Source organism: Fundulus heteroclitus, chromosome 12, assembly GCF_011125445.2.
Source record: "Fundulus heteroclitus isolate FHET01 chromosome 12, MU-UCD_Fhet_4.1, whole genome shotgun sequence".
Lineage (NCBI taxonomy): Eukaryota > Metazoa > Chordata > Actinopteri > Cyprinodontiformes > Fundulidae > Fundulus > Fundulus heteroclitus.
In genome coordinates, this window is record NC_046372.1 from 19,567,451 (window position 1) to 19,585,058 (window position 17,608).

The following is a 17,608-nucleotide window of genomic DNA, read 5'->3' on the forward strand; positions in this document are numbered from 1 at the left end:
TGGTTTTATCTTATGTCCCCCTGTTTGAATCTTGTTTGAAACAAACCTTTAAACTGTAGTATGCTGTGAGCAGTAACTCATTGTTGCTTGTTAAACACATCGCCCCCTGAACATGTAAGAAGCTCCAAACTGCTCTAGGTCTTTAAACCTTTTTCAGTCTTTCAACATTAGTTAAATTGATAATACATCCAAGCATAATTATATCCCCAAGTAAATCAACCCTTTAACAAGTATCTAATTCTTGTTCTCATGTGTTTAGTTTATCCTTGAAAAACTTTAAGCAGACATTACTCCGAGTGATTTTCTTACATTTTCATACATTTATTATTATTACCTTTGTGATCTTATATCACCCAGTGATCTATAAATCCTTATTTTATGTTTGCACCGTCTTGTCCCAGCAGATTAAAAATTCCCATTTTAGAATTTGCTTTTTTGTTTCATCAATCACGGTCTGTTGTGATTATTGAAGAAATTGTGCAGTTCCTTTAAACCCTCTTAAATATTGACCACCCATTGGTAAATGATCAGCTTTAAGTTTTGCCCTTTATCTAGTTCTTTGTTTAGCCTTAGTATCTGCACCTTTAATTGACGAATAGTGGAATTCTTTGTATAAACACTTCTCTGTGTCCGTATTTGTTTTGGCCTCTATAATTTTGTTTTTTGCATTTTAAGTGTGAACCTGGTCAGGATAGAGAAAGTCATCTCCGATGCTCCTTTTGGCAACCCCAGCAACCCCAAACATAAAATTGTTCACAGTCAGTGTTAGGTTACAGGTAATCCCTGTGGGAACACGACGTCGTCTTCTTTGTTCAACCTGGTTTCAAGCGCCTGGGTCATCGAAACACTCCACCACCTGCGACAAATTTTTGACATTTTCAAACCACAGCAGCAATTCCCGGGTGTCCACACCCCCTGACTGTGAAATGTCCCCTTGTCGTAAGCCCAGGCTTTCAGTTTCTCTCCTGTTAAGTGTCCCCCTTTAGAGCCCATTTACCCCAAAGAGTCCAAGAGTGTGTTCTAGGTGCGTTTCCTGAACGCCAACCTCTCCATGTCATGTTCGTGAAACCTTGTAGTTGAATTCCATCACCTGTGAAGCAAAGCAGTCATGCATAGTTCTTTTCAAGATTTTCTTTATCACAGCAGGAGTGTCACTGTCTGATGCCATTGCAGCTCTGATGTTCCTCAGAGCCAACCTTCATGCATTGATATCATGTTGGAGCTGTTATCCTCATCTTGTGTCCAGGAGTCGCTTCTGCTGTCCTGACCAGATACCAAACGTCCAACTAATCTAATTGACCTCATTACTTTTCTGCATGTACAAGAGGACGATCGTTAGATTATCCTGGTCTAAAAGACCACTAGGTTAATAGATGGCTAAACTATGTTTATGTGGGGTTTTTTCCTTCTGGATGTTTTAACATTTAGTTAAAGAACAACTATTGTGCTATTTTGTGTTCAAACAGATAGTTGTTAAGTCTTCTCAAACCTCTTAGGTAACTGCGTACAATTCCAAACTATTTACACTGGTGCTTTAATCCTAATTTACCCATGTTATTTAGTAGAATAAGGCATTATTCTAAACTTGCAGTTTTATCCATTTAAGTCCTTAACCTTTGTGTTGCTTTACATCCTAATAATTAATTTCTTAGTTGCGCCTCTGCTTACTTTAAGATACCCAGTAAATGTTGTGCTCACAATTTCTCCTTCGCTTGAACAAGGTTAAAAGGTTTAGAGTTTATTCTGCTTATATTGAAAAATTAGCTTGCTCACTCGTTAGTTCATTCATTTATGCTATTAACTGTTGCTGTAATGCCTACTTTAACTTTTTCGCCCACTAGTTTTTTCATGATCATAATTATCGCCCATTGATGTTATAGTATACATTGTTCTTATCCACTTTCCTTTTACGTTTAAACGGCCCCTCTATGTATACCACTCCTTACTTTAATCACCAATGCTCATAAGTTGTTGAACCGGTTTTAGGTTTAGCATAATTACTTAAGCTGCTCTATGCTCTCATCCCGTAACTTAATATTTTGGTGCAAAATGGGTGTCTTTTAGCGGTTTCCCCCTATTTCTTCTCATGCATGATGTATTTTATGTAGCTTATTGTATCTTAAAGGTGCCTCTTTGAATCTACTTCAAAACCCCCTGTGGGGTTAATAAAATTCCAAAACATATCTATATGTATTTTAAATGATTTAAATAAAAACTTTGTTAGAAAAGTAAAAGAAAATCCTTCTTATCTTTGCGAACTCTACCATCTTTGTTTCCAGACCAGTACCACTTGTCCGAATGCGTTTGACCCTCTTATCGCTCGCTAATAACAGCTCTGACTTAAAACAATTAACATCCTAGGGGTTTAATAATAATCTTGATTGCTTTTAATCTGAAAGTTTTCTTCTAAGCGCATCCGCCAATGTGTATGTTTCTAATGTGTGTTTCGTGTTTTAATTATGTGCAGGAAAATCTGATGTGAAATGCAGAAGGGGTGTCTGCCAACTCATCTTTGTTTCGTGTTGCGGTCCATTGAAGGTTATCCGATGCCTCTGTCTTTGCCCCCGCAATTAGTTGTCCATTTTCAGTCCTCATGTCTCAGTTCAGTACCACAACATCTTTCCAGGACGAGCATTGTCCATGAATCTTCTTTCTCCAATCGTTGTGTCTGAAACCACAAGGAATTCTGCCAGCATTTTGCCAATATGGATTTTGTCCAAAATCAAATTGTCTAATACAAGAATTGTCTATCTTCATCCGTAGTGTAGTGTAAATAAGTTGAAAAGAAAAAAATCAAAACAAAAATTACAAGAAAACTGTCTCAAAACAAAATCAACCACATCGTTCCCTCTAAAACAAAATTATTCTTGAAGTTCTTCACCTTTACCCCCGATCTTGATCCCTTAAAAATTTATCCAAGCAAAATATTTTACAGACAGTTCAACCTCTTTGTATAAGTTCATTAATAAAAAACATTTCTCTTAACCTTGTAGCATCACATTCCCCATTAAACCTCTATGCAGCTTCTGCAAAAATTACTGATTTTTTTTTTCTTTTTTTTTTTTTTCCAAAATTTGATTAAAAGCTGGATTAGGCAGGAGTCAAGTACATCACCTTTTTCTCTCCGTCCCCTGGACCACTGTGGCACCGCTTGGTACTAACTTGTCTCTGAGAATGCCTAAGAAAAGAGACTAAAATCTCTCCGTTAGCACATTCCAATTATATATGACCAGGTTTCCTTGCAAGAAAAAGCAGAAAACAGGATAGAAATGTTAATGTGAGTCAGTGGAGAGGGGAACAGTGGGAAGGGGTACATGAACAATTTCCAAAGCCACCTTCTTACCGCTAGAAGGATACTGAATACTGAATTGTACTTTATAACTAAATTTGCCTTGCCTAGAAGGTCTCAATATTACCTGTCATAAGTTTGTTAAACTTAGCATAATTTAGTCACTTTTGTCAATCCCTGCACGTCCAATTTTTAGATCATGACTTCTTACCATACGGCCTGAAAGAGCTCACTTTCCAGAGTCTTCTGTCGGAACAAAAGGTGGCTCTACAGTTTCATCTCACATCATCTAAAAGAAGTAACTCAGAGAAAAACAATTCTGTTAGTGTATTAGGTGACAAAAGAAAACCTGGTCTTTTTTTAGTGTCTTGGTTCTTAACGTGATGTGTCTAAGTTCTTGGTTGGTCCAGGGGAGGTAGGAATCTCTTGTTCCTTTTCTTTCAGCGTTTTGTATTAATACTTCTCCTTTTCTTAAATTATCTGCCGAACAACCTTAAATGTTGTCACTTTTTTGCTGCTGGTGATGTAAAAATTAAAGCAAAGGAATCATTTAACAAAGAAATAATCAAAAATGCACAAAACAATAAAAACCCGAGTCTGCAAGTCTGCAATGCAAGTCTCCCCAGGAGTGCATTATGTGTGTTCCAATATCTTACAGCATTCTTTTGATTTCTCTCTAGCTCTTTTGATCATGCAAACTTAGTTATTAATGCTTTTCAATCTTAATTGGTCAAGGGTGAAACTTTAAAGCAACCATTTTCTCTTTCAGTGTTTTGAGCTTCTGGTGTTTTTCTATACATGATAAGAGTTTTCCCCGTAATTCAGCACATTGAGAAGCTGGCTTTATTTTATTTTTCCCTCTGACATAGTTTTCGTGCCCCCAGGCCAGAACACACAGACCCAGCCTTGCCATAACATTCAGATGTTTACATCATGGTCAGATTTGTTTATCATATCTATTGTCCTGTTTCAGATTAAACTGACCTTCTGAGGCTTGCCTCAGCTCAGCATAACTAATAACATCAGATGCTTTTGTAACCGATGACATGCTTAATGTGGCCTTGTGATATCTTGACACTTCTCAAAATTTCTCATTAGCTGCATTCAAATCCCCAGTAAAAAGAAATAAAATAAATTAATACAGAACCCTTAGAAAAGCAACCATATTTAGTCCCATACAGTTTGTTTAAAGCACAGTTTGTCTCATCTATTTAAATCAAAAATCATGTATATCTTAGTGCTCTTAAATTCTTCTTTTTAGGCAGCTGTAAAATCCTTAGTTAAAAATCTCCTCTTAAACATATCCCATCCGGTTCCATTTCTCCCAAACAATCTCCCATATTCTCCCCATATGCTGTTTGCCATTTTATTAATGTTCTAAAATTACAATATAAAAGCTTTTACTCTGTTATTATTTCAGCTGTCATGAATTCATTGACAAACGCAATCTAATAGCATAACTGAATACACCCCAACGCCTCTGGTTGCTGTATTGCATAATTAAGCTCCAAACTAAAAAACTTTATCCCCAGTCCCAAGTATTCCCTACAGCCCTGGGATATTTTCTGTTTAAGACACGTTAGCATATCTCAGTGTAACAATTTAATTTGGCCAGATATTTAATGTTAAGAAACAAACTTTGTTATTTAAATCTCTCTTTTACTTTTACCTTTTTGTTAACCTAGTCCATGCTTAAAATGTCATTTGAATTACGGAGCTGCAGTTCTCCCAAAACAAATGATCATTTTGAAACCATGAACAATAATTTTAACCAAACTAATTAATTCACACAGAAGAACGTTTAGTTACAAACGACGCATACATACGTACAGTTACATACAGTTACATACATACAGATACATAGAAACTATGACATTCAGACAAACAAACACACGCAGGCCTTTACTTCTGACAGGGAGGAAGGGCTGGTCAGATCCTAACGACGGTTAGGGCAGCTTCTTTCAAAATGCCCTTGGTAACCACACGTCCAGCACAAGGGCACATAAACTTTGGTTGGTCCCTTTCTATGATTTCTGTACTGCTTAGTATCTCTGCTGGGAATTTGTCCCCATGGAGGGCTCTGATACATCTGAAATGGGACATCTGGAGGGAGGGATCCCACAAACTGGTCTGAACTAAACAAATGTGTCGGGGCCATAACCATCTGAGCTTTTGCAACATTCTTCTTCCTTCTCCTCCTTTTACTTTGATTGTCTCTCAGCTGTTGTAGCTGTTCAGCTACGAGTTGTTGTTTTAAGTTCTGTATATCACTGCTAAGTTGCTTCATGTTTTTTTCATCTATATCCAGCTGGTGAACCAAAGCTGCCATCCATTGATCTAAAGGCATATCATAACTCGCAACCATTCTATACATGTTCTGCTTAACATCCTGTGCCTGGCCCTTTAACATTGCTTGTTTAAAGAGTTGCTGCAGCGTGACTGATAACGGGCCCGTCTGCTCTTCCCATACCTTCAACATTCTGTTCACATATGCTGAAGCCGACTCCCCTGCACAATGTGTAGTGTCATTTAAAAGGCCAGAATCCGTACTTACCGGATAAAACGCCCTCAGTGTGCTCCAAAGTTGCCGTGCCACTGGGGCCAAAGGAGCAGCTGCTCCTAGTACGTCAGTTCCAGCAGAAACTTCAACCGCATGTACCTCTTGTGGTTCCAGGTATGCTGATAAGCCAGTCCTCACATCACCAATAGCCAATACATACGCTACATACGCTTAAAGTCTCCACGAATGCTTTGATCCAAAGGTGCGCCCCTTTTCTGGGATCAGGGAACATGCGCCTCAGATGAACGTTGTCAGCACATGAAAGAGGGCTGTAACCAGCTGCATTCACCTGTCCTGTAGCACTGTGAGTCTGAAACAATGGCAGTTGCACACTTTGTTTCTTTGCAGGTAAAGAAAGATCAGTTTTGTTAGAATGCAGATTATATCTGGGACCCTTTTCCTCCCTGTATTCGCGTGTTTCATCGATTTTCATAACATCTGTGTCATCTGATTCTGCAGTTTTAAGAGCGTGTCTTACCACTTGTTCTATCGCAACCCGTAGCTGGTCTCGTTTGTGTCCCTCTGACCTACTTTTTCCATGTATCGGTCTTGCGTCACAGCTTACCTGTCCCCCACATAATTCCATACCAGGCACCTGCACCGAAGGGTCTGATGAAGTCACCACACTCCTGGCCTTGGATAACAGTTCTGCACACAGATTGTTTTGCATAACAGCGGCTGCACCAGAAGCAGACATCTCTGGAATAACAGGAGGTGTGCACTTATCTTCTTGTTTGAAAGAAGATGATTCCCTTACCCCCTGCAGATTTTCACTCTCTTGTTGTTTGTCGAGGCCTGAGAAGCAAATGCTGAAATAATGTTCAGGCCTCGACAAACAACAACATTTTTTCACACCACTCCTCAAATTGTTTTAAATGGTTTTCAGCATCTTTATGTGGGAAGCTTGCCATTATGCTCCTTTTTCCTGTCTCCAGCAGTGTTCCTAAAGAACCCCCCTGGAGCTCATTTTCTGCCTGATTCTCAGCCATTCCAGCACTTACACGTCTTGGCCAACCTGCTGGGACAGCGTCCTGACCCCGGTCCAATGAGAGCTTATTTTTATCTCTCAGACACCAAAACTTATTATGTTCCTATATGCCTTATTATTGTGTTTTTACACGGCAATTTCAATGAGCCAGTGTACTCAGGATGAGAAGGTTATATGTCACCTGAACAGGTGCACCCTTCACTTCACTTCCACGGCTCAATGACAATAACGTGTCTCACACACACACACACACACACACACACACTCTCTGGCCAATCTTTAGTTAACTCTGTAGGAACCTCCGGTCTCAATCTCATACGCGCTCGTTTTTCGAAAAAGGCTGCTTTTATATTACCGCAAAAACGAAGATTTTTATATTCGTCCTCGCGGAAAATAAGGGAGCTCTAAACCCACAATTTCTAGGCTACACGATGTTTTAGAAGCCACGCGTGTTCTCAGTCTCATACGCGCTCGTTTTTCGAAAAAGGCTGCTTTTATATTACCGCAAAGACGAAGATTTTTATGTTCGTCCTCGCGGAAAATAAGGGAGCTCTAAACCCACATTTTCTAGGCTACACAATGTTTAAGAAGCCACGCGTAACGGCGTGCCTGTCAGAATGGCCGCTTTTATGCTACGCACAGAGGAACACGTATTTTCCTCTGTGCCTAACAAGGGGACCTTTTAAACCCTAAATTCTCAAGGTGCACAGTATTTTCGGAACCCTGGCCAAGGATTCCCGGACTCTCACCTCTGTGACCGCACGCAAATCCCAAATTCTTATCGACACGTTTGCAAACAATTATCCTCAAACCTTTCTCTGCCTTTAGAAATACAAAAAGTCGGCCCTCCAGGAAGAAAAAGACACTAGGAGATGAATGAAATCTCCTTACCTTTTGTTGCGGCCGCAAGCTGTGTGTTTTTCTTCCGGAATGACGTCCAGACCGAAAAAACGGAAGGTGGTATGTCGTCCTTTGGGTCCGGGCGGAAACACCAATTTGTTACTGTTTCACCGTGCCGTGTCTACGGTGAAGCACCCTCGGTGGACCCAGTTCGTTTTACCCAGTCAGGCGACCCCCACTTACTTATTACCTTGAATGTAGGACGCATAAAACAGACAAGTATACTTTTAGTTATATTTTATCTAGGTAAAGACAGAGAAATAGTTACAGTCACACCAGCGCTGATGGGCCCCTGATCGGCAGGAGGCCTCGAGTGCTCATCACACAAACATTATAAAGGGATCTCGGGACACACCCATACAAGGGCGGTACACATCCAAACTGTGACATCAGCAGGGAAGCTGTGTCACCTCCGGGGTGGTATCTGATAGATATGTGCCAATCTTTTGGGTCAGTGCCATCTAAGTGTGCCATGCAGTTCTGGGATAAACAGCTCGTTCCACTTGACCTTGTTGATATCCTAACAACTTACAGCAAAACAGGGTCGACCCGAAAAAAAAGTAAGGAGATTTTGATTCTCCTATTGGCTAAAGATTAGATGTAGGCTACATCAAGTGTTGCTGTGGGTGAGAAGCTTTCTTCTCAAAATATCAGAGGTTGAACAGAGCTATTAATATGATAGGATTGAATGGAATTTATGTTGAAACCGAGAAAGGACTGAATGGGATTTATGTGTCTGCGTCAGAAAAACGTAAAATAAGATTGAAACGGTAAAAGAGAATAAAAGCCAAGAAATCTTAAATGGTGAGGCTGTTGAAAAATAAAATAAAACAAAATAAAAAAGATAAAAAAAACAAAGACAAAAAATATGTCCGGAGGATTGGCCACAGGCAAACCAGACTGACAAACTGGTGATTTTAGGGCTGAGGGGTGCGCTACCTCTTGAGAATTTGGGACGCTCATAAAGAAGCAGGGAATAGAGAACTGCTGAGAATACGTAACATCTTTAAAAGTTGAGGCTAAAAACAGTTAAGATCCTAAATGGTGAAGTTGTTTTAGAAGATTAAGAGATTTTAAAAGGGCCCCAGGAAACCAATAGGATTGTTTTCTAGCATCAGAACAAGGTTCTGATGCACAACGGTTAGACGAGGAGATATTAAAATAAGACAACGTTCCGTCGAGCGGAAGGGTACTAGAGTAGACCCTCCTCGTGCGCAAAGCTGTCTGTGTCTAAATAATAATGTTTGTTATGGTTTGAATGTCTCGGTTGTGAATGGGATCCATGGAGTGTGAGTGAGAAGCACAAACTGATTGAGCCCTACGGCTCAGCAAAGTGTGGGTGTCTGTGTGTGTGTTTCTGCTCGGGTGTGAATTAACCTCTCCCTGGCTCTGGGCCTCAAAATAAGATAAGTGCTTGTGGAGCAGATTTCATTTGGTCATCTGTTTGAGGCATTCAAAATTGGGAAAAAAACAAAAAAGGGAAGATACCTTCTGTTAGAGTATAATTTTAATTAGTGTTATCTATTGCAAAATAGCATTTTTAAATGCCTAATGAATGTATACACTTTCAAAAATAAAATATAATTTGCGATTAAATAGTGATTAAAAGGTTTTCTTTGTTTGATAGCCCTAGTTATAATACATAAATAAATAAATATAATTCGTCAGACTTAAATCTAGCTGATTAATAGAGAGCAGAAAATAGCACCCTATCAGCTTCTGCTCGTTTGCAGGCCTGGGAAAACACGAGTAAGCAAAACTAAAAAAAAAAGTTAAAAGTTAAGGTTAAAATGAAGCTTAATGGTGTGGGCAACAGGATATTGTGGTTTATTTGTTAACCCTGAATTTAGTCATGAGTCAGTTTTGAAGTCATCCTCAAATGAAGCAGCTAAAATTGAGGAATCTATGACAAATGTTAATGGCTTGCATCATTTTATTATAGATACTGGTATTGCAGAACGGCAGAAATTAGTAGAAACGGGAAATATTATGGGATAATCACAGGACGGTCTCCAAATTATTCAGTATATGTATCCACATTTTCAAAGTCCTACCAAAATGCAGATGCCCTTGTCACACAATAATTTAAGAACAGAGGAATTTTCTACTTGGTGATATGCAACTTCTGCTGAATAAACTCCCCAGCATCGGTGCTGGTGGTCAATCATGGCTGGTTGAATTACAAAATTTAACCAAAGGCTTAAAACGGGCTCTTGGTGATTTTAAAGCCATTTTAAGACTTTTTGTGTCTGTGTCTGTAATAGCTGTCATTGACAATGTTGCTTAAATGTTCCATGTGCCTGAGGAAACTTTATTGTCTTCAGTGATTTCTTCCTTGGAAGATGCAATTACACAGCACTTTCCATTATCCACATCAGAAGAGCTTCCTGAATTCGCCTGGGACCTGCAACAGCGTCCTAAAGATTACATAACTCAAGTTGCAGAGAAATGGATCAAGCACACAGGTGTGGATCCTAAAACAAATCGCTCCAATCTGGGTGAATTATTTAGAGGGGCAGTTTTGGATGGGGTTCCTTCTTTAGTGTCCCTGCTTATGAAACAAAATCCTGATATGCCTGGGTGTTCGTATGCTTGCTGGGAAACCCGTTTGATAGACTATTTGCATGTGGCTCAAAGGGAGGACAGAAAGTCGAAGCGAGACTTAGAGGACTTGCAACTTCAATTACTTAAATTACAGTTACTAGAAGCAAAGCGGAAAGTGAGCAAGAGAAAGCAGGAGATGGCACAAAGAAATGTCTCAGCGGGTGCATCACACGGAGCTCAAACCCTTACGGTTCCAACCACAGTCTAATTTCATTCAAGGAGAGGGGGGGGGTGCCTCCTCCGCTTTTCTGTTCTTCATTTGATTCCAGATTTGTTGTTCCTGTGCATGGATGCAGATGGCATTGTACCGATCAGCGCAGACATGGGGGAAGGAGCAGAGGACCGAAAAGATGAGGTGGACATGTCAGAACTTTTCGAACATCTACAGACATCTGCTACAACTGTGGTCACTCTGGGCATTGGGCAAGGGATTGTTTCACACCAACAAGTCAGCCTGGCATCGAGTCACCAAATCTTGGCATGAAGTCCAAATACGACCTCACATCCAGAAGGTCAGTACCCCAGCAAGGGGATAACGCTCCCATGAACAATGTTTACGCACCCTGGAAAAATGGCCAACGCTCATGAACAGCGCAGATCCCAAGCTGTCAAGGGAAGTGCCTGTATGAACTTTCTGCACATATTGGAGCCACTTGATTCATCAGCATCTGAGTTGTGAAGAGGGAACTTTTGTCACTGAGGTGCTTTGCTGAGCTGCCACTGCAACACGTGGGGAAGAAATGTAGAGTTCCACACATGGAAGCCTTGAATATGAAGTCTTAACTCCGATCTCATGTTTGCCTGATCTGTTGCATGTCAATCCGAGTTTATCTCAGGAGCCACACAGTCTGATAACAAACATCTTTGAGTTCCTGGGCTGATGGACAGGAGCTGGTTCATAATTTCTTAAGGCAGCCAATTGAGCGTATCCTAGTGCACAGGTTTGCAGTTTTGACAATATATTCACGTTTATTCACTTTTTGTTATGTACACAATTAAACAGCGGACAGTGTACAACTATGAGCAGGAGATTCACTGGGTGCACCTGTCTCTCTGGTTACCAACTGCATGCCATAAATTGCCAGAATGGGAGTTGTTATCAGCTTCGGACTTCCTGGGGCCATTTTTACGACGGGGCCTCTCTCTGGTATGCACATGTGCCCTGAGATACACATTCTGTTTCTAAACCAAATATTATTCCTTACCAGACACACTTTTTAGGTCAAACAATCTTTTAGGTTATTCCTTATCAGCTCACAAGTATTGAGATTTTTCTATTGTACATATAACAGCTGCCAGCTATGTTAAACCAGCTTTTCACCAGGATTTGCTATATTACCAGGTGTTTTATTCAGGTTAAAAACAATGTTTTATTTGTCTTTTGCCCAGATACACCACCCTGTCTCAGTATGTAAATAACTTGGAACATCCAGCATTCTCACAAAGCCGAATTGCTGTGTGCCACTGAGAACATAAACCCTTAGTTATTATTTCATTTAGATACACTGATCTTATGCAACTTCTTCCTACTTTAACACAGGTGAGCATTTGCAGTTAATTGACTCCCTATGATGACTAAATACTGATCATTGTTAATGTTTTGTCACAAAATTTATTTTGTTCTCAAACAGAGGGATAGAGAACAGAAACTTGGATGGGGGGTTCCTTTGCAAGACCCAACGGGAGGTATGTGACTGCGTTGTAAATTAGATAACAAATTAGATAACGGTTGTTTAAAAAAACCCCGAAAGAACTCTCCCATGGCTCTCTGAATGTTTGTTCAGTCGACTCCTAAGAAACAGGCCGGGACCATAAACTAGATTTAATGGGCGAGGTGTCAGACAGCACGTATATGCTAGACAAAGACTCCATAAGGCCGGTTAGCTCAGCCCCCTTGGGGTTCCTGGAAGGGTTAAACAGATAGGTTTTGGAAACAGGCCCACAGGTTTAGCATTACAATAAGTGAATGTTAAATAAAATAGAAAAACTACATAAACTAGAAAAAATGGATAAAATGGAAAAACAGAGGGTAACTTAATGCATATCTAAGCTAGTCCTATTAAAGGCCCTGCTTGGCTTAGTTTAAAACCACAGATGTGGATGCAAGACTTTTTAATTTGAGGATGGTATCTCTTGAAGGTAAACAAATGGAGGAATTCATTGCAAGGGGACTACATTCTATAAAATGACCTGATGGGGTTTTGCTGTTTCTCTCATTCTAAAAATGAGGGATTCTAAAAACAATTGGCTAAAATCTGTGCACAGACTAAAATTGAAAATGGGGTAAAAAGCTTCGATGTTTGTTTCTTGTGGGAGTGTTCAGTTAATTTCATTACAGAATACAATTCCATATGACTGAAAGGAGTTTTTCGGGGCCGAAGTCAACCTCCGGAATTACAGGTAGCACACAACATTCGATATCTAAAGATTGTCGTGTAAGTTTCAGGTTGTATTGGAGACATACAATCAGGAGAGTCCAGGAATGTGAAGGAGAGTCCACCAACCCCCGACCTCGAATGAGTGCGCGCTAAGGTCATAGACAGGCAGATGTGGTGGGCCAATGGGTCAGGAGGCCCTTCAGATTCCAGGAGCTGTGTGTACCAACCACCAGAGAGTTCAAGGAAAGATCACCGGAGCAACTTGAAGCGCTGAATTGCCACTCACGGATGAGGCTGCTGGATTTTTATTTTGTTTCTGTTTTGTATTTCTAATAAAATAATTCACATACAGATGTGTGGGGATCGGCGGTTGGAACAATGACTCTATAAACCATTATCTTTAAGGGCAAGAAGAAGACATCTCTGAGACGCAAGACATCATGACAACAATTGAATGCATTGTGTAAAAAAAAAATTGTAATCACTGTATTTGTCTTATAAGTTACATATTCCTAAGATGTTAAATCCTAGTAGTGTTAGAATCTTGGTTTTGCATTGCATGATAATTTGGTCTTTATTCTGTGGTTTGATCTGAGTGTAGTGCTTTCACAGGTTATATTAATTTCTAAAAAGAGATTTTATTAATCTAGGTTAGGACTCTTAGAGTCATATTTAGCTCATATAACAGTTTATTGGTAGTTGCAAAGTTATTTTAGCCTTGCACCTCCTTGATAAAGGTGCTTACTTTTCTTAATTCTAGTATGCTTGAGATTCAGATAGGTTTAGTAGCTTATTAGTGTATACTTGGGTTATTTTACATTTAAGGGGTAAATTTGAACTTACTTTGATTTCATAAGCCGCCAAAAGAGGGGACAGTGGGTTACAATTTTGCATCTTACCATTTACACTTTGTTTAAGGGTTTCAAGACATGGACTTAGTTTAGCCTAGTTATTAGTTTGATCTATTAGGATCAAAACAGAGGGAGTTGTTGAGAATAAAAAATATATCTTAGTTGGGGTTTCTGAGGAATGCAGAGTGTTGACTGTCTCTTCGTGTTGCTGGGTAGAATAACACAGAGTTTTATGGCAGGTGGGGGAGTAGGCCAGAAGAGTTTCTTTGTTCGAATAGATCACCCATACCTCCCTAAATTAGAGGAGGGCAGACACTGTAGTAAAAAGGATGTTTTGGCAAAACTTACTTCAGACACACTTCTACATTGCGCTGTGAAATTATCTTGAATGGTAATGTAAACTCTGTCTCCATATTTAATTTCTATTAATTAAATATGCATATTACAATGTTTTACCTCTGATCAATGCTTTTCTCATTTATTGTCAAATCTTAAACCAGGGTAAAAATGAGCCTTTATTAGCGAAGCAGAATTAGGCCAATAATACTATTACAACACATCCAAGTATCACAGTTAAAGCGTCATGTATTATTGTCTCCTTATATATGGTACTGTACAACTGAAAAATGTCAGACAAAAAAATTTAAGGAGTAGGCAAAAAAGGAATAAATGACCCAGTGTACCATCACATTTTGGGGAAACAGAGAGAAAAATGGTTATTTAGCTTAATTTCAGAGTAATGCAATCGATGTATAACTTTAAACTGTATAAGCTGTAGTCTAGCATTAATTCAATTCAATTGAGCTTGTTTTGATCCCACCCCAAGCTTTCTCCCATAAAACATCTGAAATAGCAGCATTTGTATCTTTTATTAAGTCCTCTTTGATATAGGCTGAAGAAGTTGCTATAGAGAAAGTTTTGTTGTGCAAGATTTTCTCCACTATCTCATAAAACATGTTGTACAGGTAAACTTTCAAACTGGGTTAATGATTGACTTGCAGGTACCTGTAACATGGTCTCGTGGGAGATTGAACCCTGTATGCAACTGAGCAAATAATGCAAATTTATTATCAATACAAAGATCCTCTGTGTCAATTAAACCTTTGTATGACCACTGCAAAAGCACAGAATCTATCATGGCATAAATGTAAGATTTTTAAAACATAGGGCAGTAGACTGACAATTTTGGAGGGCCTAGTAGTCTCTTAATTTGTTTTAAGATTTTAATAGAGTTGCAGAAAATAGAATCATGCTCAAGCTTTCTAATTGGTATGTCAACTTCGGTAAATAATAATCCGGACAGAGATGCTCCAGTATGAGACATAAAACTCTGTGACTCAATTTCCGGCCAACAGGGCTTGCAGATGTCACTGTTTTTATTCCACAATGTTCAAGCCCTAGCATCACAGGCCCAGTGGTAGTGCCTTAAGACAGACGAGCCAAGTCCACCTTCTAATGTGAGCTTCTGCAGATGTAATTTAGAAATACGAGGGGACTTGCCAGACCAAGTAAATGAAATAAGAAAACTAGATTTAAAAAGAGGAAATAAGAAATAAGGGGATATTTTGGAAGAGATAAAGGAACTATTTCTTCCAAAATATTGTAAGAATGGAAGTATAACCATTCTTACAATATTGACGTGTCCAGTTAAGGGAATTGGAAGCAATCTCCACCTACCAATCTTGATTTTAATTTTCTCAATTAAATGTGAGAAATTAAGATTGAAAAGATCATCATTTTTGGGAATACTGATTCCCAAATATTCAAAGTGCTCAGTGTTGTCTCTAAACTATTAAGAAAACTAGCATCTAGATAATCAGAAAGAGGCATCAGAACAGTCTTCTCCCACTTAATGGTGAAATCACAAAATTGACTGAAGACTTTAATCAATCCATTACTTTCAGTCTTAAGATCTCAGGATTTAATGAAAACCTGTTTAGACCTGGACTGGGCTATGGAGAAGTTAGGCAGGTGTGGTTCAAGTTTGCATAAGTAATTGCCCTGTGAGCCAGTTGTTCACTAATTCCTACTGCACATGTAGAAAGAGAAGGAGTGAGTGAATATTTCAAACCCTGCATTAGTAATAATTTAGTTGAAGTGATTTAATGATCTGGTCCAGTAGAAGCACCGGCTGAAGGTTTCTAGGACTCAAGCCTCCAAGCTTCTCTCTTGGTCGGTCTATAATATTCAAACGAGGGAGTAATTGAGCAGGTGTGTCAGATTGTATGAATCCTTTCCATGAACATGAAGGAAACTGGGTTGTTGACTAATAACTTAAAATTTCCAGTTTGCCAACTGACTCTTTGCACTGGAAGTAATTGAACTGACTGCTAGTATAGTTGAGGGTGTTGACTGCAAATAAGGAGAATGAGTAATCAGACAACCAGCCAGCCACACCTAGGAAGAAGTGTTCACTAGACAGATTGGGTGGAGAAAACAAAATGACAAAAAGGCAAAAATCAGAAGCCAAAAAAAGAAAGAGAGTCACTCAAAAAAATAAAAGATATATATTCAGAGCAGAATGTAGAAATACTTTATTAATCCTCGAGGGAAATCAAAGAAGTGAAAAGTAACTTCCTAGTGTTTAATAAGTAGTGGACCAAAAATATTTGTTCACTGAAGTCCGATCAACGCTCTATGTTGAAGAAACATGTTACATTTTGATGTCAAGAAATGGTCACAGTTTTCAAAGACTACAATTTCAGCTTTTGCTTTGCTACCAAGCATCCAGATATGCTCAGAAACAGCCAAGGCAAGAACGGATCGTTGGCGGCTAACTTACAAAATCAGCAAAACATTTTTCATCGACAAACTATGATCCAAGACTCAAGTACAAAGTTATGTTTTTAGCTGCCATTCAAATTAGCAAAAGGCTAGCAAACCTTTCTCCATAGGAGAGTTTTTAAAAGAATGCATGATTGAGACCGCAGGTTGTCTTGTGTCCAGAGAGCAAAAGACAAGTTTGAAAAAATCAGAGTATCACGCAGGACAGTGACTCGATTGATGAAGATGTAGTGGCGAGTTAAACAAAAAGGCGGAGTCCTTTCATTTATATTCACTGGCACTGGATGAAAGTCCATCCATCCATCCATTTTCCAAATCGCTTTATCCCTCATGGGGTCGCGGTGGTTGCTGGTGCCTATCTCCAGCGTTCACTGGGCGAGAGGCAGGGTACACCCTGGACAGGTCACTGGATGAAAGTAACAATACCAAAAACATTGTTCAGCTCCTCGGTTTTATCCGAGGGATTAATGACAGTTTTGAGATAACAGAGTTTCTGACCATGGAGTCCCTGAAAGGACAAACGCAGGGAGAGGATTTATATTACCGGTTGTCTGCTGTCATCGAGAGAATGAAGCTGCATCTTCCTTCAGGAATCTCTGTGTACCGGTCAGCGCATATAGCAGTTTAATCACATCATTAATCCAGTTCGGGAATTCCAGGGAAATCAAAGTCAAAGTTTATTTGTATAGCACTTTTCAACAGTCCATATGGTGCACAACGTACTTTACAAGCTAAAATACGAATGAAAAGCTGCTGAGACAAAATAGATAAAATGTAAAAATCTAAAGGAAAACAACAGGATAAAAAGATATAAAAACGTAAAAGTGCATAAAAGCCCATTTCAAAACAATTTTAAGAGCTATACAAATATAAAACCACAAAATAAACAAAAGTTATCCACAGTTGAACAACTAAGAGGGGAAAGATCAGTTTGTGCACAACATGTGAAATCATTTATATCCAATTTCACCTTATTCCCCAAACAAATTTCAAAAACATCTTTGGCTCATTTTCCCACGTTAGCCTTGCAAACAGAGGCTGCCCAAAACATGAAACATGAAAAAATACATCAAATTACTGAGCGACCTACTCAGAGAATTCTGCTGTCGGTTCTCTGATTTTGAGAAAATGGACAAGTCACTTCAGCTGCTGTCCATTATCACAAGATTCTGAAACAGAACCACAGGTCTGACTCCGTGTTAAAGGACAATTTCAGCTCTCATAAACTAAATGATTTTTATGCTTCACTTAATG